This window comes from Salvelinus namaycush, chromosome 20 (genome assembly GCF_016432855.1).
Source record: "Salvelinus namaycush isolate Seneca chromosome 20, SaNama_1.0, whole genome shotgun sequence".
Taxonomy (NCBI): domain Eukaryota; kingdom Metazoa; phylum Chordata; class Actinopteri; order Salmoniformes; family Salmonidae; genus Salvelinus; species Salvelinus namaycush.
In genome coordinates, this window is record NC_052326.1 from 7,145,166 (window position 1) to 7,171,492 (window position 26,327).

The 26,327-nt window shown below is 41.8% G+C and overlaps 1 pseudogene; it reads right to left on the reverse strand.

Annotated features, from left to right (window-relative positions):
- LOC120065566 overlaps positions 1-18,829 on the reverse strand; it is a 33,546-nt pseudogene extending 14,717 nt beyond the window's left edge.
- Between the last annotated feature and the right edge of the window lie 7,498 nt (positions 18,830-26,327).

A 26,327-nucleotide genomic window follows, 5' to 3' on the forward strand; every position in this document is an offset into this window, starting at 1 on the left:
CTTTATTACTGTCACGTTCGTCATACGAAGGAGACCAAAGCGCAGCGTGATGTGAATACATCTTCTTTAATGATAACGAAGAACAATAAACAAACTAATACAAAAATAATAACACGAACGTGACGCTACATATAACGAGTGCAGACATGCAACATCACATAAACAATCACCCACAAACCAAACTGGAAAATGGCAACCTAAATAGGATCCCCAATCAGAGACAACGATAAACAGCTGCCTCTGATTGGTAACCAATCCAGGCCACCATAGACCTACGTATGCCTAGACTACACACACAACCTAGACATACAAAAACCCTAGACCAGACAAAAACACACATACCACCCTTGTCACACCCTGACCTAACCAAAATAATAAAGAAAACAAAGATAACTAAGGTCAGGGAGTGACAATTACGTAAATTGTATGTTATTTTTTCAGATGGAATATAGGAAGATATTTTAGCCACATCTGCTTGCTTGGCGGAGGGTCACTCTTCCATATTATAGCTGTGCATTTATTGGCTGCAATGACCGCCAATTTAATGAATCTGGTTCTGCTACAAATATTAACTGGTAGAACAGAATCATCTCCAAGAAGAATAAGGGAAGGATCTAGTGGTACCGTCATATTAGTGACCTGTGATAAGATCTGAATAATGTCTTACCAATAATTGCTTAGTTCAGGGCAGGACAAAAACATATGCATAAGTGTGCCCACTCCCGTTTTACACCTTGGGCGACATTTTTTATTGATATTATACAGTCTCTCTGGTGTAAAATAGACCCTATGTAAAATAATTGACTTGCATCAACTTGTGCCTTGTGTTAAATGAAAGATGCTGAGCATCTAAAAAGAGCTTTCCCCATTTCTCATCCTCAACAACGAGAACAAGGTCATCATGCCACTTCATGCAAGCTTTCAGAGGTTCATCGTTCCCCAACAGAGCTTGAAGCCTAGAGTACATGTAAGAAATGAAACCTTTTTCCCCTTTCCTTTCCAGCCACAGTGTATCAGTTATAGGTGTCACATTCTGACCTTAGTTCCTCTGTTATGTCTTTATTTTAGTTTGGTCAGGGCGTGAGTTGGGGTGGGCATTCTATGTTGTTTTTTCTATGTTTTGTTCTATTGTTCTATTTCTATGTGTTTGGCCTAGTATGGTTCTCAATCAGAGGCAGGTGTCCGTCGTTGTCTCTGATTGGGAGCCATATTTAGGTAGCCTGTTTTTCATTGTGTTGGGTGGGTGATTATTTTCTGTTTGCTGTTTCACCGTACAGGACTGTTCGTTTTGTTGTTTTATCGTTTTTCTTCAGTGTTCAGTTTCTTATTAAAACATTATGGACACTTACCACGGTGCGCATTGGTCCTCCTCTTCTTCCACCCACGACGAGCGTTACAATAGGTTTACTCATGGGCTGAATCCTACCTCCCTGCTGAGTGGCAATATAATGCCTAACCTGTAGGTACTTAGAGAAATGAGTTTGAGGTAACTGAACATGAGATGCCAGTTGTTGAAAGGATAGTAGTTCACCTTCTCTGTACAGGTTACCAAATGTTTTAATTTCATTGTTGAACCAAGAAAATGTAACACCATCTCTCAGGGCTTTGGGTAAGATGGGGTTATTATAGAAAGGTGTTTGTTCACATATAGATCTAAGCACTTCTGTTTGTTTACAGACTCCAATCCATATATTTTAATTGTTTTAATGAAAGGGTTGTTAATGAGACCTAGCAAAGCTTTACGTGGGCTAATATAAGGTATAGATGCCAATGTAGCAGGGGTCAGACACTCCTCTATCTGTCTCCAAGATGGTGAACTTGTTTTGGTATTTTTCCATACCCACACAGCCTTTAACTGAGATGCCCAGTAATACAACTGGATGTCAGGTAGAGTGAGTCCTCCTTCTGAGAATGGTTTGCATAAAGTTGTGAGTTTCACTCTGGGGGGTTTCCCTTTCCACAGAAATGAAGAAACCTTCCTATTAAGTTGTTTGAAAAAAAACTTTGGGAATAGGGAAGGGAAAGGTTTGAAAAAGGTACAAGAATTGTGGTAATATATTCATCTTTACACAATTGACCCGCCCAATAAGAGAAATGGGTAAATCCCTCCATCTATCCAATTCTTCCCCAACCTTTTTGAGAAGTGGAGTATAGTTCTGTTGACGTGTCTTAATAATTTCAGAAGGAATTTGCAATCCTAGATATGTCATTTTCTGTGGTTTCCAAGAAAACGGCTGGTCTAAGATTGGGTTCTGCATAGCTGCCCTGTTAAAAGGCATAATTATACTCTTCGATAGGTTTATTTTATATCCTGAAAACGTTCCATATTCTTTCAGGATGTCAACTAATGTTTGGAGTGAAATTTCAGGTTTAGTGAGGTAAAGCAATATGTCATCGGCATATAGTGAACCCAGATGTTCACGCCCACCTATACGAACACCATGGATGGATGGATGAGATCTAAAAGCTTCTGCCAGTGGCTCTATAGCCAAAGAAAAAAGGAGCGGACTAGCGGGACAACCCTGTCTTGTGCCACGTGATAGGGAGAACTGTGAGGAAATGTTTCCATTAGTCAGGATCTGAGCTACTGGACATTTGTACAGTAATCTAATCAGACCAACATACTTAGGTCCAATATTCATCCTCTGTAAAACTTCAAACAGGTAGTTCCATTCTATGCGGTAAAAAGCTTTTTCTGCATCTAATGAAGCCGCCACTACAGGTTCTTGGTCATTCTCTACATAATGCATAATATTAAATAATCTTCTGATATTATCAGGAGATGAGCGGTGTCTTACAAAGCCTATTTGGTCCATATCAACCAAGTCCGGAAGAACCTTGTCCAGTCTAAGAGCTATGACTTTCGCAATAATCTTGGGGCGGCAGGGTAGCCTAGTGGTTACCCACTAGTAACCGGAAGGTAGCAAGTTCAAATCCCCAAGCTGACAAGGTACAGATCTGTCGTTCTGCCCCTGAACAAGGCAGTTAACCCATTGTTCCTAGGCTGTCATTGAAAATAAGAATTTGTTCTTAACTGACTTGCCTAGTTAAATAAAGGTAAAATATTAAGTGTTCAATAGAGATATTGGTCTATACAACCCTCAAAGCAGAGGATCTTTCCCAGATTTTAACAAAACTGTGATCAGTGCCTGTTCAAGTGTGTCTGGGAGCTTTTATGTCTCTATGGCATAATTAAACATACTTAAACAAAGAGGCTCAATTAGTTTGGGTAAAAAGGATCGATAGAATTCAATAGGGAATCCATCTAACCCTGGTGATTTTCCACCAGCAGTGTTGAAAATGGATTCCATAATTTCCTCTGATGTAATTGTCACGACTCCCGCCGAAGTTGGCTCCCCTGCAGTCAACCGTGACAGTAATCTCTTTCTCCAAGTGCTCTCTATCCTCATCAGTTAAAGTCTGTAAATTGAGTTTGTTCAAAAACTCATGCATTGTGGCAGGGGCATCCCCTTCAGACTTGTACAATGTTTCATAAAACTCCCTGAAGACTAGATTAATTTCCTCAGGACTGTGAACAACTGTGTTATTGGGCAGCTTAATATAGCTAATAACTCTGCTAGCGTCCTCTCGTCTTATCTGCCAAGCAAGCAACTTTCCTGCTTTATCTCCATGTTCGTAGTAGTTTTGTTTTGTTCTCCTAAGAGCATTTTCCGCTTTATGGGTCGTCAGCGTGTTATATTCCAATCGCTTTGAGTCTAATTTTTGTAGAGTTGAGTCGTAAAATGTTACACTATGTTCATTTTCCAGATCTCCAATTTCATTCTCCAACTAATCTACTTGAGCCTTATACATCTTACGAGCACCTGAACTAAAGGATATGATTTGCCCCCTCAGATATGCAAGGAGAGCTTCCCATAAAATTAGGGGGGAGGTAGAGTTGTTATTGGTGGTAAAAAATATGTCTGAGTGTTCAGAAATGTTACAAATGTGGGATTATTTAGTAAGTATGTGCCAATCCTCCATCTTCCTGAGGGTGGCTGTGCTCGACTGACTGGTACTGAAGCCAGCAGGGCAGAATGATCTGATATACATCTTGGTAAGTACTTACACCCAGTAGTTAAACTTCCCTTGCCTGCAGGAATAAGAAATAAGTCAATTCTAGAGTAACTGTCATGGACAGGGGAGTAAAATGAGTATTCTTTAACCTTTTGGTTGTGAAATCTCCATAAGTCTACAAGTCCAAAATGTTTCATTTCTGCTTTTAACATTTTAGCTGCCTGTGTGAGGTTGATACTATTAGAAGAAGATCGATCACTGGAAGGGTCCAGTACCAAGTTAAAATCCCCTGCCATTATTATCTCTGATGATGGGCACGTTAACTTCAAAAAGATGTCTTGGTAAAATGTAGGATCATCATGGTTAGGCCCATACACATTCACAATGGTAATGGGCTCATTGCTTATGAAACCTTGAATGATCACAAACCTAACCCCTTTGAATTTAATATGAGATTGTATCTGAAAGGGGCAATGCTTATTAATGAGTATGGCCACCCCTCTTGCCCGAGAGGTGAAAGATGAATAGTACACTTGACCCACCCACTCTCTTTTCAGTTTATCATGCTCAGAGTCAGTCAGGTGTGTCTCCTGAAGAAGAGCTATATCAACCTTATGCTGCGCTTGACTGCGCTTGACTGGGCATTTAGTACCCTGGCCCACCATGGTTCCTGATGTCTCTGCATTCGTTGCCGACTGTACTGTGTGTGCGCAGAACAAGACTCCGCGGCAAGCTCAGGCTGGCCTCCTGCAACCACTTCCTGTCCCTCACCGCCCATGGTACCATATATCCTTGGACTTCGTCACGGGCCTCCCGCCGTCTGATTGCAACACCACCATCTCTACGGTTGTGGACCGGTTTTCCAAAGCCGCCCATTTTATTCCCCTTCCTAAGTTGCCCTTAGCTAAGGAGACGGCCCAGCTCATGGTGCAGCACGTCTTCCGGATCCATGGACTGCCAGTCGACATGGTCGGCGATCGTGGTCACCAGTTCTCGTCCCGGGTTCTGGAAGGCGTTCTGCACCCTTATTGGGTCGTCAGGCCAGCCTGTCCTCTGGTTTTCATCCCCAGTCCAACGGCCAGTCGGAGCGAGCCAATCAGGCCCTGGAGACGACTCTTCGCTGCCTCGTCTCCACTAATCCCACCACCACCCAGCAACTCGTGTGGGTGGAATATGCTCCCTTCCCTGTTCTGCTACGGGCCTCTCGCCTTTTGGGTGTTCCCTAGGTTATCAGCCCCCGCTCTTCCTGGAGCAAGAGGCAGAGGTCAGCACACCTTCTGCCCAGATGTTCGTCCGTCGTGGTCACCGTACTTGGAAGAGAGCCCGGGCCGCTCTTCTCAAGACCACCTCTAGGTACCGACGACAGGCGGATCACCACTGGACCCCTGCTCCCGTCTTGGTCAGAGGGTATGGCTGTCCACCTGGGATCTGACCCTCCGGGTGGAGTCCTGCAAACTTTCCCTCCGTTTATGGGTCCTTTCCCCATCTCTAAGTCCTTAGCCCCTCTGCTGTGCGTCTTCTGTTGCCCCGTACCCTCTGTATACATCCCACTTTTCATGTGTCCAGAATTAAACCTGTCTCACAGCCCTTTATCTCCTGGACCCAGCTCTCATCGCTGAGTTCTATCGCCGGCACCCCGGTCAACCAGGTCTTTGTGCTTGTCTCCACCCCCCTCCAGGTGTCGCCCATCTTCCCCATTATCCCCGGGGCATTTATACCTGTGTTGTTTGTTTGTCTGTTGCCAGTTCGTCTTTTCAGGTCTTACCAGCGTGCTTTCCCGTCTTCCTTTTTCTCAAGTTCGGTTTCCTAGTTTTCCCGGTTCTGACTATTCTGCCTGCCCTGACCCCGAGCCTGCCTGCCATCCTGTACCTGCTTGATTCTGACCTAATTACAAACCTCTGCCTACCCTGATTCCGAGCCTGCCTGCAGTCCAGTACCTGCCTGACTCTGACCTGATCACGAACCCCTGTCTGTGCTCAACCTTTCCTTTGCCTGCCCTGTGTTTACAATAAATCATCAGAGAACTGTACTATACGCCTCCTGTGTCTGCATCTGGGTCATATCCTGAGTTGTGATCATGAGGTTATTTTACCCATTGGTCAAAAGATGCATTTTTGATTGGACACACTACAAAATGCTACTCATATTACAGAGAAAGTGGTAAAGCTTCATACACATGTGTAGGAGGCTTAAAGGTTCCAACATCAATGAATTATTTCTCAATTATGCTTTAAGATACAAATGTCAAATATACTGTATGTCAACAACCCTTCCTCCAAAGGACCCTTCTTTGAATATAATTTCTAGATAGCCATTTAGTTTTTTCTGAATGTTGTGAGAGGAATTATACCTGTAGCCTATCGGCATTAGGCCTATGGGCTTATCCAAGTGCTGCAAGAGGAGTGGAGCAGATCTGATGGGCAGATATATAACACAACTCTGAAAATGGTCTTCTATCATACATTTACAGTTTCTATTGCTGCCATGGCGCCTAGTGGCAGCCTAGGCCCGAGAGCTCATGTAAACTTTATTTTTCAATAGCTAAATGGGATCATTCAAGGTATGGCATGAGTGTGACAATCTTTTGAAGAGGACATTTTAGGCCAGTGTTGCCCAACCCTTTTTCCTGTTGAACTACCACTCTGTTGGTTCTTCTTTAATGTTGTACATCTTTTTGTTTTTCATGTATTTCAGGGGTTGGACCAGCGGACGACAATGACAAAGCTGACCTCGCAGTTTGATGAGTGGGGGCAGTCTACCCCTGCCTTAGCCAGCTGGCAGCAATCGCACTGACTTTGCCAGTGTCTTACGTTAATTGTGAGAGGGACTTCTCTGCAATGAAACGAGTAAGAACGTTTAAATGTGAAAGTAGATCCTCTTTGTCCCTCTCCCTTCTCTTAATATTATCTCTGTTATTGCAGGTCAAAACAGACTTGAGGAGCAGACTGCAGGGAGAGCATCTAGCCACCTGCATGCGGCTCTCCATCAATGGCTCCCCCATCAAGGAGCTCAATTACAGGAGGGTGTTGGAAATCTTTTTCCAGACGCCCAGAAGAATAAAGTTCTCTGACAAAGGCTGTAATTTCAAAACAAGGTTTTTGTCCGAACCTGGAAAGAGATTTCCAACACCCTACTTTTGTGATTAACATGAATTAGTGGGCTCTAATTCAAGGTCAGTCAAATGTTCCTCTGTTAATTTTGTCAAGATAAACTTTTTTTATTTCAGAACGAAGGTCTCTGTTATGTTTCTTTAGACAGCTGCAGCACTCAATGGTTTATTTGAGTTTTTTTCCTTGTAAAAAGCTACGAGAACCAATATTTTCAGTACTTATACATATTTTGTTATGGGGGTGAGGACCCCGGAACCCCCCAAAAAAGGTGGGACCAACCCCTAAACCCCCACTAACTTTTCCCCCACAGCTAACACATTTTCCCAGAGGAAACACTGGTGTGTGCTAAATAGTTTTTCTTCCTGAAAAGAAAAGAGATGGGATAGCATCATCCATTTCACAGTCTATATGGATCGGTGATGCTATCATCTCAACTTTTAAGGAGAAATACTACTTAGCTTATAAATGCATAACAACACGTTGATAGTCTGTTGGTGTGTAACTTGGTTGTGTGTAGCCTGTTTACAGTGTGTGTGTGTGTGTGTGTGTGTGTGTGTGTGTGTGTGTGTGTGTGTGTGTGTGTGTGTGTGTGTGTGTGTGTGTGTAGCCTGTTCTTTACTTGACTTTGTCCATGAGGTTGATGTACTGCTTCAGCTCCCATCCCACCTGGGACAACACTCTCTTATCCTCCTGCTGAAGCCCCATAGCAGGGACACAGTTCTCAAAGAACTTACTGACAAACACCAGCTCTGAGAGAGGGACGAGGGAGGGGAGTGAGAGAGAGAAAGAAAGAAAGTGAATAAGAGTTCATCACCTCCTTACCATTCCGAATGTGTTGACTTCAGCACTTAGATAGGCCTAAATGATTCATTCCAATACTTTATTTTATTAATGACTTAATATAAATTAATCAGCTACTAGCTAGCTACTTGAACTACTTGAATAATAGATTAGTAATTTCCAGGTTTCGATATTCCGTTCTTGGTACTCTGCTTTCTCCTGACCTGGGAAAACTCCTGACCCTTCAGTATCTGAGTTCTAGCTTTCTCCCTAACCTGTTGATGAAGTCTTGTCGAAGCCTTAGCGCTCTCCCTAGCCCTAGCTCTAACGCTCTCCCTACCTATGTGTTATATGAAGGTCTGGTTCTACTAACCTGTTGAGGATGTTGCCCAGGTTATTGAGCAGTTCAGAACTGATCTTCGTGGCCATGTCGGCCCAGGAGAAGGCAGAGTCCTGTCCCTCGAGGTCGGAGGAAGAGCACGTAGAAACGCCACACGTCAGATGGGATGCCTGTGTCCTTGGACGTGTCACCAAACACACCAGGAATCTTAGAGAGCTTGTGTCCTCGCAGTTCAGGTACTCTGAGCTAAATTCATACAGATTGATTTCAATTAAACTCCTTGAGCAGCTGTTTATACGCTCTTGTCCAGAGCAATTAACAATTCAAGTGCATTCAACTAAAGGAGGTGTAATAACCACATAACTAGCGTTGCAAGTCTTCAAAAATCGAGAATTTAGCAACAATCACATAGCTAGAATAATAAAATAAGAATTGTGCTTCATAAATGTACTGGACTGCCTCTGGTCTATGTGTGTGTTACCTGTAGGTACCAGGTGGATGACCAGAGCAGGGGGACACAACGCCGTGTAACGGTTATACAGCTCTACCTGGCGGTCAAATACAGGAATGACATGTTATAATACAATTCCATCTAACTGCAGACAGAGGAATGACATGTTATAATACAATTCCATCTAGTGGCAGACAGAGGAATGACAGATGTGAACATGTCTGGACCAAAGCAGATGTTGAGCGGTTGGAAATCCCGCTCATCGCTCATGGCTCATGGCTCATGGATGCGCACCACATCATGTGATTTCCTACCACTCCGCTAAAAATGCTCTGCGCTCACAGGGGGGAAAAAACTGCTGCTCCAAATTCACTCCATTCATTAAAATCACAATTTAACTAACACCCATCTATTTTTGTGACTACCTAGACCTACCAGTTGTTTTTTAAGTATTGAAACCAAAGCATATGGATTTGAATGAAAAGTATTTGAAAGCATTCTAAGACAGAAATGAGGCATGCAAGACAAGAAAATAAATCCCTCCTTGCAGTTGTGAACCAAATGACCAAACGCCTAATCCTACTAACTGAACTATCATAAAAGCATTATAACAAATTATGAAGAGTATTTTCCAAACCATCAGAATCAGTCCTACTTGTCCGAAGAGTAGGGCTAGCGGTGGATTTGGCAACTCTCACCTCCTCTCACCCTTTTCTCTGTATAACCAACCAGAGGACCACAATGGGAAAAAGGCTTTGTTTTGTCCTCAATGATTTTAAATGTAGTGTGAATTGTGTTTCTAAATGGTCAAATAAATCAAATAAAAGCAGGCCTATATTAAGCATCTGAATACTGATCTAGGATCAGTTAATTGCCTTTGAGAGGATAATGAATATGATTATGGACAGGGGTACCTGATCCTTGATCAGCACTCATACTCTGAGACACTTTATGAATACAGGCTCAGATGTCTTCTCTTACCTCAGGGCCATTGCATGGCTGTGTGCCTCTACCCTGACACTGGCCGTGGTGAGGAGCTGGCTGTCTCTGCATGTACGTCTTCAAAGCCTCAGCCATCAGTCCCTTCCCCGTCTGGGCTGCTGACTCGCAGGCTGCCTGCACGCCCACACGCTCAAACCAGTGCGGCACCTTCGTCTGCTCACCTAGTGTTATAATATAACTCTTCGTTTAATACACTTAAACTAAACTACTGTGGATCCATTGTTGACTTTAAAACACTTAACACTCACCTGACACCAGGCTGCTGTCCGAGAGGATTGGGTAGAGAGAACAACGTCTGCCACTGTAACTATCTCCTACATAAAAACACAGAAGTTGAACATACACTAAATGTAGGGCCGGTTTCCCAGTTAAGCCTAGTCCTGGATTAAAAAGCTATTTCAAAGGAGATTCTCCATTAAGCATGCTTTTTAGTCGAATACTAGGCTTAAACTCTGTCAGGAAACTGAGCCCTTAGAGAATTATACATATATTTTTCACAAAGATGTGAAGGTGTGTGTTGAGTGTACATACAGCAGTGAGAAATGGTGTGGACCTCTTGATCTGGTCCAGGTAGCTAAGAGGTCCCTGTAGAACACTGGTAGCTTTGGTTCCTTTCCCCTGCAGCACCACCATGTGGAGGGCTTGCACCAGTGCAGGCTGGAGAGACAATAATAATACATTAATATTTCACAATATAATTGTATTTGATTCAAATAAAATAAAGAACCAGTGATAGACACAGACGTTGCTATCTTGCAACATGATAAAAGTTATGATTTATGTATATGTTCAATATACATGTTTAAGCTGACATCAGACATCCAATATACAGTTTATTTATGGGTGGTCAATGCTTAAATAAGCAAAGAGAAACGAGAGTCCATCATTACTTCAAGACATAAAGGTCAGTTAATGCGGAAAACGTCAAGAACTTTCAAAGTTTCTGCAAGTGCAGTCGCAAAAAACATCAAGCACTATGATGAAACTAGCTCTCATGAGGACCGCCAAAGGAAAGGAAGACCCAGAGTTACCTCTGCTGCAGAGGATACATTCATTTGAGTTACAGAAAATGCAGCCCAAATAAATGCTTCACAGAGTTCAAGTAACAGACACATCTCAACATCAACTGTTCAGAGGAGACTGCGTCAATCAGGTCTTCATGGTCGAATTGCTGCAAAGCACCACTACTAAAAGACACCAATAAGAAGAAGAGACTTGCTTGGGCCAAGAAACACGAGCAATGTACATTAGACCGGTGGAAATCTGTCCTTTGGTCTGATGAGCCCAAATCTTTGTGAGATGCAGAGTAGGTGAACGGAAGATCTCTGCATGTGTGGTTCCCACCGTGAAGCATGGAGGATTTGTGATGGTGTGGGGGTGTTTTTCTGTTGACACTGACAGTGATTTATTTAGAATTCAAGGCACACTTAACCAGCATGGCTACCACAGCATTCTGCAGCAATATGCCATCCCATCTGGTTTGCGCTTAGTGGGACTATCACTTGTTTTTCAACAGGACAATGACCCAAAACACACCTCCAGGCTGTGTAAGGGCTATTTGACCAATAAGGAGAGTGATGGAGTGCTGCATCAGATGACCTGGCCTCCAATCACCCAACCTCAACCCAATTGAGATAGTTTGGGATGAGTTGGACCGCAGAGTAAAGTAAAAGCAGCCAACAAGTGCTCTGCATATGTGAGAACTCATATGTTGGAAAAGCATTCCAGGTGAAGCTGGTTGAGAGAATGCCAAGAGTGTGCAAAGCTGTCATCAAGGCAAAGGGTGGCTACTTTGAAGAATCTCAAATATAAAAATATATTTTGATTTGTTTAACACTTTTTTGGTTACTACATGATTCCATGTGTTATTTCACAGTTTTGATATCTTCACTATTCTTCTACAGTGTAGAAAATAGTACAAATAAAGAAAAACCCTGCAATGAGGAGGTGTGTCCAAACTTTTGACTGGTACTGTAATAATAGATTAATAAAAAAAATATACACAACCGTTCAAAAGTTTGGGGTCACTTAGAAATGTCCTTGTTTTTGAAAGAAAAGCACATTTTTTAATTCATTAAAACAACATCAAATTGATCAGAAATACAGTGTAGATATTTTTTATGTTGTAAATGACTATTGTAGCTGGAAACGGCTGATTTTTAATGGAACATCTACATAGGCGTACAGAGGCCCATTATCAGTAACCATCCCTCCTGTGTTTTCCAATGGCACGTTGTGTTGAGAAACAAACACCTCACAAGTCCTCAACTGGCAGCTTCATTAAATAGTACCGCAAAACACCAGTCTCAACGTCAACAGTGAAGAGGCGATTCCGGGATGCTGGCCTTCTAGGCAGCCTCTTCACTGTTGACGTTGAGACTGGTGTTTTGCGGGTACAATTTAATGAAGCTGCCAGTTGAGGACTTGTGAGGTGTCTGTTTCTCAAACTAGACACTCTAATGTACTTCTCCTCTTGCTCAGTTGTGCACCAGGGCCTCCCACTCCTCTTTATATTCTGGTTAGAGCCAGTTTGCGCTGTGCTGTGAAGGGAGTAGTACACAGCGTTGTATGAGATCTTCAGTTTCTTGGCAATTTCTCACATGGAATAGCCTTCATTTCTCAGAACTGTGCAGTCTGGTTTGCTTAATATAAGGAATTTTAAAGGATTTATACTTTTACTTTTGATACTTAATAATATTTAAGCAATTACATTTACTTTTAATACTTAAGTATATTTAAAACCAAATAATTTTACTCAAGTAGTATTTTACTGGGTGACTCACTGTCACTCGAGTCATTTTCTATTAAAGTATTTTTACTCAAGTATGACAATTGGGTACTTTTTCCACCACTGCCTAAAGTATATTTGCCAAATAACCCCCCAAAAATGAAGCTATGAGCTCTATTTAAAAATATCTATTTTTCAAAGAATAACTGCTCTTCCATGCTCTCCACACGCAGCAGTATATAGCCTTCTAAGCAAAGAGTAGTAACATAATAAAACTTCAGTGTTTCCCCTATATGCATTTAGCAGTGGTGCACCACCGCTGCTAAATTGTGGCAGCCACTAAATCGCGGCCGCCACTGCAAAAATAATAGTACATTTATTTTTCGTAAACTTAAACGACTAAAACAAGATAATGTATGAAAAAAAGATAATGGATATTTTTACAATATCTTTGAGAACTAACAATCACCAAAATAAAAACTAGACAGTCAGGGAGAATCTAAAATTCCCCAAATGTCATAGGGCCCCTCCCAATGATTTTGTTATGTTTGAGTCAGTCAGATGGCTTATGCCTTATGCCTTGCTCTTATGCTATCGCAAAATGTGTATAATAGAAGGAAATTGGCTTTAAAACTGAAACATTTCTCTCTGCCCCATGGCAAAATGTGTAGACATGCGGGAAATTAGCTTTAAAACCGCAAAATTGTCTCCGCGGCCAAGAAGAGGGCCTCTAAAACTGTGCCATTGTCCATGCCCACAACCACATCCCCCACTGGCTAACATTTAAGAGGCCAGCAAACACGTTCCTCACACACTAAGAACGTATTTCCTCCAACGTTATAATGAAAAGGTGCCTCTTGGTCCCAAAACACACGTTTTCTGGAGACTTGTAGGAAGAGTGCTGATGACGTCGCCAACTCCATGCGCTTTCGGTAGCCTGATTGCTTCCAGACTGAAGAGAAATCCGTACACGATCTGAACACAATCAGCCCACAAGGTGACTTTTGTGCACCTAGACCCGTCTTTTCAATGTGCTCTTCGTATTCTGATTGCAAAAGTCACATGTAAGTGTCAAGTGTAGACACAACCTAAGATACATGACGACTAACGATAATACACACAATTTAATCCCACCCATTTATGAAAAATAACCTATAGCCGGATAAGTATGATGGTCAAATGCATTTACATCGACTGGTATTTCCATCAATGAACTAAAAGCATTATTTTGCGATTTGATGTTCCAAACATATTGCTCATTGTGCCTTTAGAAAGTTTTCACACTCCTTGATTTTTCCTGATTTTGTTGTATTACAGCCTGAATTTAAAATGGATTAAATTGAGATTCTGTGCCACTGACCTACCACAATACCCCACAACGTCAAAGTGGAATTTTGTTTTCAGAAATTTTTACAAATTAATAAAAAATGTAAAGCTGGAATGTCTTGAGTCAATAAGTATTCAACCCCTTTGTTATGGCAAGCCTAAATACATTCACGAGTGAACATTTGCTTAACAAGTCACATAATAAGTTGCATGGAATCACTGTCTGTAAAAATAGTAGTTAAGATGATTTTTTAATGATTACCCCATCTCTGTACTCCACATATACACTGAGTGTACAAAACTCAATGGACACCTGCTCTTTCTTTGACATAGACCCAGGTGAAAGCTATGATCCCTTATTGATGTCACTTGTTAAATATGCTTCAATCAGTGTCGATGAAGGGGAGGAGACAGGTTGAAGAAGGATTTTTAAGCCTCGAGACAAATGAGACATGGATTGTGTATGTGTGCCATTCAGAGCGTGAATGAGCAAGACAAAACATTTAACTGCCTTTGAACAGGGTACGGTAGTAGATGCCAGGCGGACCTTTTGAGTCAAGAACTGCAACGCAGCTGGGTTTTTCACGCTCAACAGTTTTTCGTGTGTATCAAGAATGATCCACCACCCAAAGGACATCCAGCCAACTTGACACAACTGTGGGAAGCATTGGAGTCAACATGGGCTAGGATCCCTGTGGAACGCTTGACACCTTGTAGAGTCAGGGCAAAAGGGCGGAGTGCAACTCAATATTAGGAAGGTGTTCCTAATGTTTGGTATACTCAGTGTATGATTTTTCTGATGATAACTTGGGATCTCGGAATGTTAATGTATGATTTTGTTCTGTAAAGGTGCCTCAATTCACACTCATGTCTCTGTCCTCCTCAGCTCAGCCCATTGTTCCAGAAACTAGAGGAAGTTCAGATTGAGGCTCTGAAGAAGCGGTTTGGAGGACAACAGGTCAGTACAGTGGTGAAGATGATGGTAAATGTTATCAGGCTAAATGCTGTGAATGAGAATGGATTTCACATGACTGGGAATACAGATAGGCATCTGTTGGTCACAGATACCTTTTCAAAAATGGGCCTCACAATGGGCCTCAGGATCTCATCACTGGATCTCTGTGCATTCAGGTTGCCATCGATAAAATGCAGTTGTGTTTGCGGTCTGCAGCTTATGCCTGCCCATACCATAACCCCAAAGCCACCATGGGGTGTTCTGCTCACAATGTTGACATTACCAAACCGCTCACCCCACAAAGCCATACATGTGGTCTGTGGTTGAGGCCGGTTGGATGTACTGCCAACTTCTCTAAAACAAAGTTGGAGGCGGCTTATGGTAGAAACATTTACATTGAATTCTCTGGCAACAGCTCTGGTGGACATTCCTCCAGTCAGTACACCAATTGCATGCTCCCTCAAAACTCGACACATCTGTAGCATTGTGTTGTGACACAACTGCACATTTTAGTGACCTTTTATTGTACCCCGCACAAGGTGCACCTGTGTAATGATCATGCTGTTTAATCATCTTCTTGATATGCCACACCTTTTAGGTGGATGTAATATCTTGGCAAAGGAGAAATGCTCACTTACAGGGATGTAAACAAATTTGTGCAAAGCATTTTTAGAGAAATAAGCTTTTTGTGCGTATGGAAAACTTCTGGGATCTTTCATTTCAGCACATGAAACACTTTACATGTTGCATTTATATTTTTCTTCAGTGTAGTACTTTAATTATATTTCATTTTAACATATTATTGTATAACTCCTGAAAATGTCATGTTGATAGGACATTCCTGTCTTGAGATAATTTAGTTTGTTAATCTGTGTGTCATTCTGGTGCCAGTTTTGGAAAAGGCTTTGCCATTGACCTGGGCCCGGTTTCCCAAAAGCATCTTATATCTATGTTCATCGTTAGAACCTTCGTAGGAGCATCGTTAAATCTCTGTGCTCTTTCCCAAAACCATTGTTACTGGCGTTGCACTTAGACCACTCGTAGAACAGCTAAGTGGGTCATGTAATGCATTTTTGCCCTCCCGGGTAATTTTATACACAGAAGATCTCCGCTAAACATGGTTTATCCGTCTCTCTGTTACCGGTGATAACTTCAGAACCAAGTTGCCAACGTCTTTGAAATTGATACAAACTAGCGACGTATAAACATATGATTCAAATGACAGAGATGACTGCATAAAAATATAAACAGAAGGCTACAGGCCTATTTCAATCATACTGAAAGACATTTCATGTTCAATCAATTGAGTTCTATTTTGCTCCTTGTAGGCTACGGTCTGTAATTTCTCTCAATATATTTAATATATTTAATGATGTGTAGGCTAACATATGTGCAATGATGTACTATCAGTCATTAAGTAACTCATGAAGCATCAATATTTGCAGCCGTAGGTGGTAATATCTCTCTAGGAACTGATCCATCATCAGTATTGCGAAATAATTCTAATGTTAAGGTAAGATTTTACTGGATGAAGCTGATCCGAGAGCAGGACTCCTTTTCTTTTGAAAGAGATGTGTGATCTTGTGTGCCAGCTCTGCAGTCGTGTAAAGTACTTAAGTAAAAACACTTTAAAGTACTACTTAAAAGTCATTTTGGGGTTATCTGTACTTTACTATTTATATTTGACAACTTTTACTTCACTACATACCTAAAGAAAATAATGTACTTTTTACTCCATACATTCTTCCTGACACCCAAAAGTACTCATTACATTTTGAATGCTTAGCAGGGCAGGACAATGGTCAAATTCACGCAAATTCACACAAATTCACGCACATATCAAGAGAACATCCCTGGTTATCCCTACTGCCTCTGATCTGGCAGACTCACTAAACACAAATGCTTTGTTTGTAAATGATGTCTGAGTGTTGGAGTGTGCCCCTGGCTATCTGTAAATTAACAAAAACAAGAACTGTGCCGTCTGGTTTGCTTAATATAAGCAATTTGAAATTATTTATACTTTTACTTTTGATACTTTTACTCAAGTAGTATTTTACTGAGTGACTACCTTTTACTGATTTTATATTAAAGTATTTTTACTTTTATTCAAGTATGACAATTGGGTCCTTTTTCCACCACTCCCTAAAGTATATTTGCAAAATAACTAAATGTTTTTTTTTAAGCTATTTAAAAATATAACTTTTTCCAAGAATAACCACTATTCCATGCTCTCCACACATGAACATGCAGCAGCATATAGCCTCGGTATCTTTACTTTTACTCAAGTATGAATATTGGGTACGTTTTCCACCACTGCAGCTCCGTGACTGATTGATAATATTTGGATCAATTTGTCATTACATGCCCTTCAATCTGAATATGGATCTTCTGATCTGAGATTGGTTCAATCTTGATATTCCACACTCATGAAATAGGGCCTTACATTGTTGATCTAGTTAGCTAGCTAACATCTGTCAGATCTGACAGGCAGGCTGCACGAAATGAATGAATGGCTCTTTACAACAGTACCGGTAAGCCTTGTTCACATTGGCAGTTTGAAGTGACTCGAATCCATTTTTTTCCGCACATCAGATTCAAATCTGTTCTTTGTCCTGTAGTCTGAACAGCCAAAAAGCAAATTGGATATTTTAAGCCACATTTCAACACACCTAAGTAGGTGGTTTGAAATAATAATCAAATCTGATTGCTGGCCATGCGACTTGTGTCTGAATGGTCAAATCTGATTTCTTTTAAAGGGAGCCCAAATTGAGCAAGTTCTCCATTATAAGTACTTGGGTATTTGGATTGACGATAAGCTCTCTTTTAAAACACACATTGAAAAACGGACAAAGAAAAAAAAATGGAGAATTAAGAATGGTTTCTTTTATAGAAATAAATTCTGCCTCACTTTGGAAAGTAGAAGGAAGATTGTTCTTCCAGTACTTGATTATGATGATATAACCTATACTGAACAAAAATATAAATGCAACATGTAATGTGTTGGTCCCATGTTTCAGATATTTTCCATATGCACAAAATGCTGATTTCGTGCACAAATTTGTTTACATCTCTGTTAGTGATCATTTCTCCTTTGCCAAGATAATCCATCCACCTGACATGTGTGGCATATCAAGAAGCTGATAAAACAGCATGATCATTACATAGGTGCACTTTGTGCTGGAGACAATAAAAGGCCACTCTAAAACATGCCATAATGCCACAGATGTCGCATTGTGTATTTCTGTCAGTAATGAAGTCCTTTTGTAGGGAAAAACTAATTCTGATTGGCTGTGCCTTGCTCCCCAATGGGTGGGCCAGTCTCCCAAGAGGGTGGGCCAATGCCCTCCAAGGCCCACCCATGGCTGTGCCCCTGTCCAGTCCTGTGAAATCCATTGATTACGGCCTAATGAATTGATTTCAATTGACTGATTTCCTTATATGAACTGTAGCTCAGTAAAATCGTTGAAATGTTGCATTTATATTTTTGTTCAGTATAGGACATATAACATTAGCTCGAGCCATCAATCAATTAATCTGACTAGTAATAACTCAATACCATGTGTTGGTAAGCAAACAAGGCTAACTGATGAATAACATAGCTAGCTAGCTAGCTGGCTAGCACCCCCACAATTTTCGTACACATCACTGCATTTTGTATAGTTCTGTTAGCTGGTAGTCTCTGACTACCAGAAGGGTTCAGCGTTGGCTACGTTTTGTATATAAAGCGGTTCTTCAGAAACTCCCCCACTACCTCAGCTCAAGTATTAATTGGAGATCCAGCAATTTTCAGACCTGCTCTCTGGACTGGCTAGTTCTGGCGGTCCCGTGGGTCTCCACTGAGCTGGGGAAAATGTGTTTAGTTTTTATGCCACTATCTCATGGAATAGCCTTCAGGCCATCTTGAATCAAGTCTCGCTGGTCCCCATTGGACAGTTTAGATACATTTTTGAGGGAGATAACGTTAATATGTAATAGTTTTGTATTCATCTTGTTGTATTTATTGTATTGTGTTGTTGTTTTGCTTTATGTTGTACTTAATTGTGTGTTCATGTTCACAGGGCACCCTTGAGAATAAGACCCTGGTCTTATTACTTTATTACCATACCTTCGTGGTTGACATGTTAAACTTCACAGTTGACTCCGTTCTAGCGCTGCTAAAACCTCCACACAGTGCGGATTTCGTCACTCGCGAACAGTTCCATTTGGCCGCCTGTATTCAAATGCTTTTGTGTTGAAATACGTAGCTATATTTGACTCGTTTAAGGACTGAAAAATCAAGAAATATAAAGAAAGATATGACAGCATGAAACTGCCGGTGACTTCATGCAACCAATGTTCAATTTCCCTTTTGCAAATGGCGCATATTGTAGTATTCTAAAGCATACCACATCCATAAAAGCGATGCAATCAGACTCTACATAAAACTACAAATTCTATCAGTATGAAAATTAATTTATCGACAACAAACTGACACGCTAACTTCCCCAAATTCTGATTGGTTAATGAGAAATCACATGGGACTTTTCAGCCAATCGATGGCCAACTACGTTGATGTACTGTACCTAGACATATCGTTTTATCTGAACGAGAATTAATATGATAACCAACAGGTTTAATTACAGGTATTAATATTACAAATCTATAACCGTGTTCACATTTTATACACATTGAAACAAGCCCTCACCAATTTGTGAAGCTACAATGGATTTCACTGCATCACATGATAGAGGATAACTTGATCAAGGCAGAAATAGCACACATCACTGGAAGCTGCGAGTGCGATAATTTCTGGACATCGTTCGCTCGCTACTGAATGGTCCGGATCAGTTTTTTTTATTGCAATAATAATTGATGACACTCGCCGCACCGACCTCCTAAAGGTGAGAAACGGTTTTATTGTAAATGTTCTAGTATTTCGAGACCCATATATGGCAAGTAAAAAAAATGAAAATAAATGTTCCAAGTAATTTAGAAAAGAATACTTTTAAATTATGTCAGTTATCTAAGTTTTTCTAAGTAATGTTGCTGTACTTTTTTCTTACTTTACAGATATATGTTATTGTTGTGTTATAAATAGATCTAAACAATCATATTAATAAACTTATTGGCTGCTTGCATGCACTTAAATGCAGTGACAATGAAGAGGCTTACATTAGCAAATAAACTGGGGTTATGTATACTTAATGTGAAATCAGGTGAAGTATAGCCAATTATGTGCATTATGTATGATGGTGCAATATGTATGATCTCAAGCTGACGGGGTGTCTGGAGCCAGTGTAGGCTTGTGGGTGAAATCTCATCTTTGGCCCTTACATAGAGGCTCAACTCAAAGTTGCCCAGTTGTTGACATGTTACGCATATACAGCAGAAGTTGTTAGTGCTGTCAAATATGAGTGTCCATAATCCCCCCGCCTCCCAAACATATTACCATACAAGAATGTAAAATGTTTCACTGAGTTTTCTTCTTATTTTTCACATCCTGTAGCATATGGTGTGCTTAGTTTCAGTCTCTAACACACGTCTCTTTTAAGACAGGATATCAAGCATAGCTTCACTGTGGTGTCCTTTGAGGTAGGGAGTGTGAGCTCAGCTTTGTGGTTTTAGATGCACTGAGATGATCACCAATCTTCAGTTGTACTCTTCTATATTTCACCACTGCAGTAGAATAGCCTATTGTGTTATTCTTCAAATCGTCCCCTCAGTTTTTCTTAGCTCAAATGGCAAGAAATGATGACGCAAATAATCTATAAAGGCTTTGAAGCAGTCTGAGAAGTGAGAAGCCTCTTTGTCTGTAGCCTAGTCTATTGCACATTTGCATGTTTCCCTTACACTACTTTGACTAAGGTACAGCCAATAAAAAAGCATGTACAGGATCAAATTGAATGGGAACAGTTAGACGCATTGTGTTTTCATTTCGTTTGGTAATCTGTCTCAGTAGACCTAGGATTTACTTTCTCCCTGGCTATTTTGTAGCCTGCTCATAGCTAACTGTTACTGCACAGTTACTGCACAGTTTCAGGCACGCACACACACACACACACACACACACACACACACACACACACACACACACACACACACACACACACACACACACACACACACACACACACACACACACACACACACACACACACTGCCCATAGCTAACTGCACACACATACAGCCTTGAAAGATTATACCCCACCAAGTAGGGTTGCAACTTCTGCTGATTAAAAGCTGCTTGCCTTGCCCTGTGTATAAGTGAGTGACTAGTGAGAGTTCATGTCTTTGATTGCATGATCTCCCCTCTCTGTTGGTAGTCTCTCTCTCGTGACAGCCTTATCATTTTTTATTTGATTTATTTCACCTTTATTTAACCAGGTAGGCCAGTTGAGAACAAGCTCTCATTTACAACTGCGACCTGGCCAAGATAAAGCAAAGCAGTACGGCAAAAACAACAACATAGAGTTACACATGGGCTAAACAAACATACAGTCAATAACACAATATAAAAATCTGTATACAATGTGTGCAAAGGAGGTAAGGCAATAAATAGCCAATAGTGGCAAAGTAATTACAATTTAGCAATTTACACTGGAGTGATATATGTGGAGATGAAGATGTGCAAGTAGAAATACTGGTGTGCAAAAGAGCAGAAAAACAAAAACAAATATGGGGATGAGGTAGGTAGTTGGTTGGATGGGCTATTTACAGATGGGCTGTGTACAGCTGCAGCGATCGATAAGCTGCTCTGACATCTGACGCTTGAAGTTAGTGAGGGAGATGTAAGTCTCCAACTTCGGTGATTATTGCAATTCGTTCCAGTCATTGGCAGCAGAGAACTGGAAGGAAAGGCGGCCAAAGTAGGTGTTGTCTTTGGGTATGAACAGTGAAATATACCTACTGGAGTGCGTGCTACGGGTGGGTGTTGCTATGGTGACCAGTGAGATGAGATAAGGCAGAGCTTTACCTAGCAAAGACTTATAGATGACCTGGAGCCAGTGGGTTTGTTGACGAATATGTAGCGAGGGCCAGCCAAAGAGAGCGTACAGGTCGCTGTGGTGGGTAGTATTTGGGGCTTTGGTGACAAAACGGATGGCATCAAGGATCGGTAGGATAGTCAGATTTACGAGGGTATGTTTGGCAGCATGAGTGAAGGAGGCTTTGTTGCGAAATACGATTCTAGATTTTACTTTGGATTGGAGAGTTCACAGTCTAGCCAGACACCTAGGTATTTGTAGTTGTCCACATATTCTAAGTCAGAACCGTCCAGAGCAGTGATGCTAGTCGGACGGGCGGGCGCGGGCAGCGATCGATTGAAGAGTATGCATTTAAGAGCAGTTGGAAGCCACAAAAGGAGTGTTGTATGGCGTTGAGGCTCGTTTAGAGGTTTGTTAACAAAGTGTCCAAAGAAGAGCCAGAAGTATACAGAATGGTGTCGTCTGCGTAGAGGTGGATCAAAGAATCACCCGCAGCAAGAGCGGCATTATTGATATATACAGAGAAAAGAGTCGGCCTCGAGAATTGAACCCTGTGGCACCCCCATAGAGACTGCCAGAGGTATGGACAACAGGCCCTCCGATTTGACACATTGAACTCTATCAGAGAAGTAGTTGGTGAATCAGGCGAGGCAGTCATTAGAGAAACCAAGGCTGTTGAGTCTGCCGATAAGAATACAGTGATTGGCAGAGTCGAAAGCCTTGGCCATGTCGATGAAGATGGCTGCACAGTACTCTCTTATCGATGGTGCTTATGATATCGTTTAGGACCTTGAGCGTGGCTGAGGTACACCCATGGCCAGCTCGGAAACTAGATTGCATAGCGGAGAAGGTACGGTGGGATTCGAAATGGTCGGTGATCTGCTTCTTCACTTGGCTTTCGAAGACTTTAGAAAGGCAGGGCAGGATGGATATAGGTTTGGAACAGTTTGGGTCTAGAGTGTCTCCCCCTTTGAAGACGGGGATGACCGCGGCCGCTTTTCAATCTTTAGGAATCTCAGACGATATGAAAGAGAGGTTGAACAGACTAGTAATAGGGGTTGCAACAATGGCGGTGGATCATTTTAGCAAGAGAGGGTCCAGATTGTCTAGCCCAGCTGATTTGTAGGGATCCAGATTTTGGAGCTCTTTCAGAACATCAAATGTCTGGATTTGGGTGAAGGAGAAGTGGTGGGGGGGGGCTTGGGCCAGTTGCTGCAGGGTGTGCAGAGCTGTTGGCCTGGGTTGGGTTAGCCAGGTGGAAAGCATGGCCAGCCATAGAGAAATGCTTATTGAAATTCTCGATTATCGTGGATTTGTCAGTGGTGACTGTTTCCTAGTCTCAGTGCAGTGGGCAGCTGGGAGGAGGTACTCTTATTCTCAATGGACTTTACAGTGTCCCAAAACAGTGTGCCTCCCTCCCATCCCTGGTGGATCAATGGTCTCTTTGCTTTTCACATTAAAATCAAGTAGGTGATATGATTCTGGGTGCTGAGATTACTCTGTTGGTAACATGCTGTTTTGGGTTCATTGGTGAATCTCAGTCTTTAGCCTATTGAGAAGAGATTGTGCTGGATTGAGGTAGTGTCCTATGGAGATCATTTTTGTGTGGCAGCCAGTGGTTTTCAGATTGTAATGAGTACAGGATTATTGTTTTGGGATTGGGATATTTGGGTAATCTGGAGAATTACTATGGTCACTGTCAGTGTGCGTGTGTGTGTGTGCGTATGTCTGCATGCATATGTCTGCATGCATAGGTGTGTGCGTGTGTTTTTAAGCTCAGTGCTATCAGTGTGATTGTCTGCAGCAGTGACCTTCTCTGGGGAGAGAGAGGGAAGTAACACAGGCCACAACAGGACAGGCCACAGAAATCCCCGAAATGTCACTCCACTGATCTTCTTTTAAAGCTCACAGCCAAAACACAATTTCTTAGTGTAGTTGTATGTCGTTCATCCCTCACATGCTGTCCAAATCCCTCACACTGACTCTTTCACCTGACAGGAGGTTAGACCCTTTTACTGGTCTTACTGCAGTCCTACAGACAGACAGACAGACAGTGAGAGGGACGGGGGGAGAGAGAGGTAGAGGTAGAGTGAGATAATGTCATACAGACATCCATGTTTGAACTGTTTATACCATATACACTTTTCTAGGAACCTGTACTAAACACTATAAATGATTGTGCTTATCTGTGTAGCCACTGTGTTTGAATCTGCATTACCCAGAGAGGTTTAATGCACTGCAATGGTCCCTGGCGGTATCACACACTGTGAGTGATTCACTCTCTGTGATGTTACTGTTGCAGAAAGTGGGTCTTTGACTTTGCTGATAGCTTGTGACAGCTCTGTGCCTCACTCCCATTCCTGGTGGATCAATGGTCTCTGTGCTTTTCACCAGAAACATCAATGAATGAGCTGCAGGCTTCTGGGAGGGGCAGGGAGGCCTGTGGGAGTCAGACTGAGGCTCAGCCAATGATGTGCGTATCTATGGGCTCAGCCTCTCTAGCCTGCACCCAGGTTGCTGGAGTCATAGGAAGATTATATGTCTATGGTTGGAGTGCTGTTTGAGTTCAGAACCTTCCGGAAATGAAAGGTTGGTTCTAATTCTTCCCATTTCTTGAAAACTGCTATGTTTTTTTCGCCCCTGATGATTTGAAAAGTTAGATTTAAACAAAGAAATCCATTTGAAATGCAGGGAATATCAGTAGGAGTTGAAGCCGGACTGGATTTGTGCTGAGAGTTGTTCAATTGTTGCATCGAAAGATACGGATCTAATTACTAGTTTTGTTTATTTGTAGAAAATATATATTTTTAAATGCTGTCCCACCTTTTGATGTCACAACCAAACATACACATTAAAAGACTGTAGAATGAATGTTCCTTAAAGACATGCTCCAGAACTTTGGCAACTCCCGCTTTGGGCTGGATGTGTCAATGTGTAGATCATCGTTGCATAATTAGTGTCTTACCTTAATTAGCTATGAAATCCCTAGTTTGAAAGCAACTGTTTTTCTGGAAGCTGTGCTGATCCATTTCCCCTCACGTGGGCCAGCCCCCTCGCAATTCCAGTTCAACTAATGAGCTTTAGCCCCTCGCCATGTGAATGATAGCTAGCAAAGTGCATATCATGCACCCACAGCAGAGCGAGAGAGAGCAATGACGTGGTGCACATATCTTGCTGAGATGTACATCTGTCCAAATGAAAGATAGCAAGCCATATATTAGCTATGGGGATTCTTTAATAATGTAACAGCATGGGCAGCGCCATTGAGGCTATCTCCATTTTGAAGTTGCATGCACAATGCTCTACCAACTGAGCTACAGAGAACCACAAAAAGTGGAGAGTATTAAGATGCATAGCCAGCAGGGTGGCTCCAACCCTCCAAGAGCCCAAACATTGACATCTATTTGACCAAAACATAGATGTCTTTAATGTGCCATACTGTACTGCACTATACTGCAATGTACTGTACTCTACTTACTGTGCTCTACTGTACTGTACTCTACTGCTCTCTACTATACTGTAGCGTACTGTATCCGACTCTACTGTGCTGTTCTTTACTGTGCTCTAGTCTACTGTATTGTACTGTACTCGAGTTTACTCTATATGAGTTTCTTACAATTGAAGAAAGGGCCAATGGACTCTTGATCTAGTGGCCTTTGTCTGGGGACCATTCATGATCACATACAGTTGTAGTCGGAAGTTTACATACACTTAGGTTGGAGTCATTAAAACTGTTTTTTTCAACAAATCCACACATTTCTTGTTAACAAACTATAGTTTTGGCAAGTTGGGTTAGGACACCTACTTTGTGCATGACACAAGTCATTTTTTACTAAGTTGACTGTGCCTTTAAACAGCTTGGAAAATTCCAGAAAATAATGTCATGGCTTTAGAAGCTTCTGATAGGCTAATTACATAATTTGAGTCAATTGGAGGTGTACCTGTGGATGTATTTCAAGGCCTACCTTCAAACTCAGTGCCTCTTTGCTTGATATCATGGGGAAATCAAAAGAAATCAGCCAAGAACTCAGAAAAAAATTTGTAGACAAGTCTGGTTCATCCTTGGGAGCAATTTCCAAATGCCTGAAGGTACCACGTTCATCTGTACAAACAATAGTACGCAAGGACCACGCAGCCGTCATACCGCTCAGGAAGGAGACGCGTTCTGTCTCCTGGAGATGAACGTACTTTGGTGCGAAAAGTGCAATCCCAGAACAACAGCAAAGGACCTTGTGAAGATGTTGGAGGAAAGAGGTACAGAAGTATCTATATCCATAGTAAAACGAGTTCTATATTGACATAACCTGAAAGGCTGCTCAGCAAGGAAGACGCCACTGCTCCAAATCCACCATAAAAAAAGCCAGACTACGGTTTGCAACTGCACATAGGGACAAAGATTGTACTTTTTGGAGAAATGTCCTCTGGTCTGATGAAACAAAAATGGAACTGTTTGGCCATAATGACCATCGTTATGTTTGGAGTAAAAAGGGGGAGGCTTGCAAGCCGAAGAACACCATCCCAACCGTGAAGCACGGGGGTGGCAGCATCATGTTGTGGGGGTGCTTTGCTGCAGGAGGGACTGGTGCACTTCACAAAATAGATGGCATCACGAGGAAGGAACATTTTGTGGATATATTGAAGCAAAATTTAAGATAT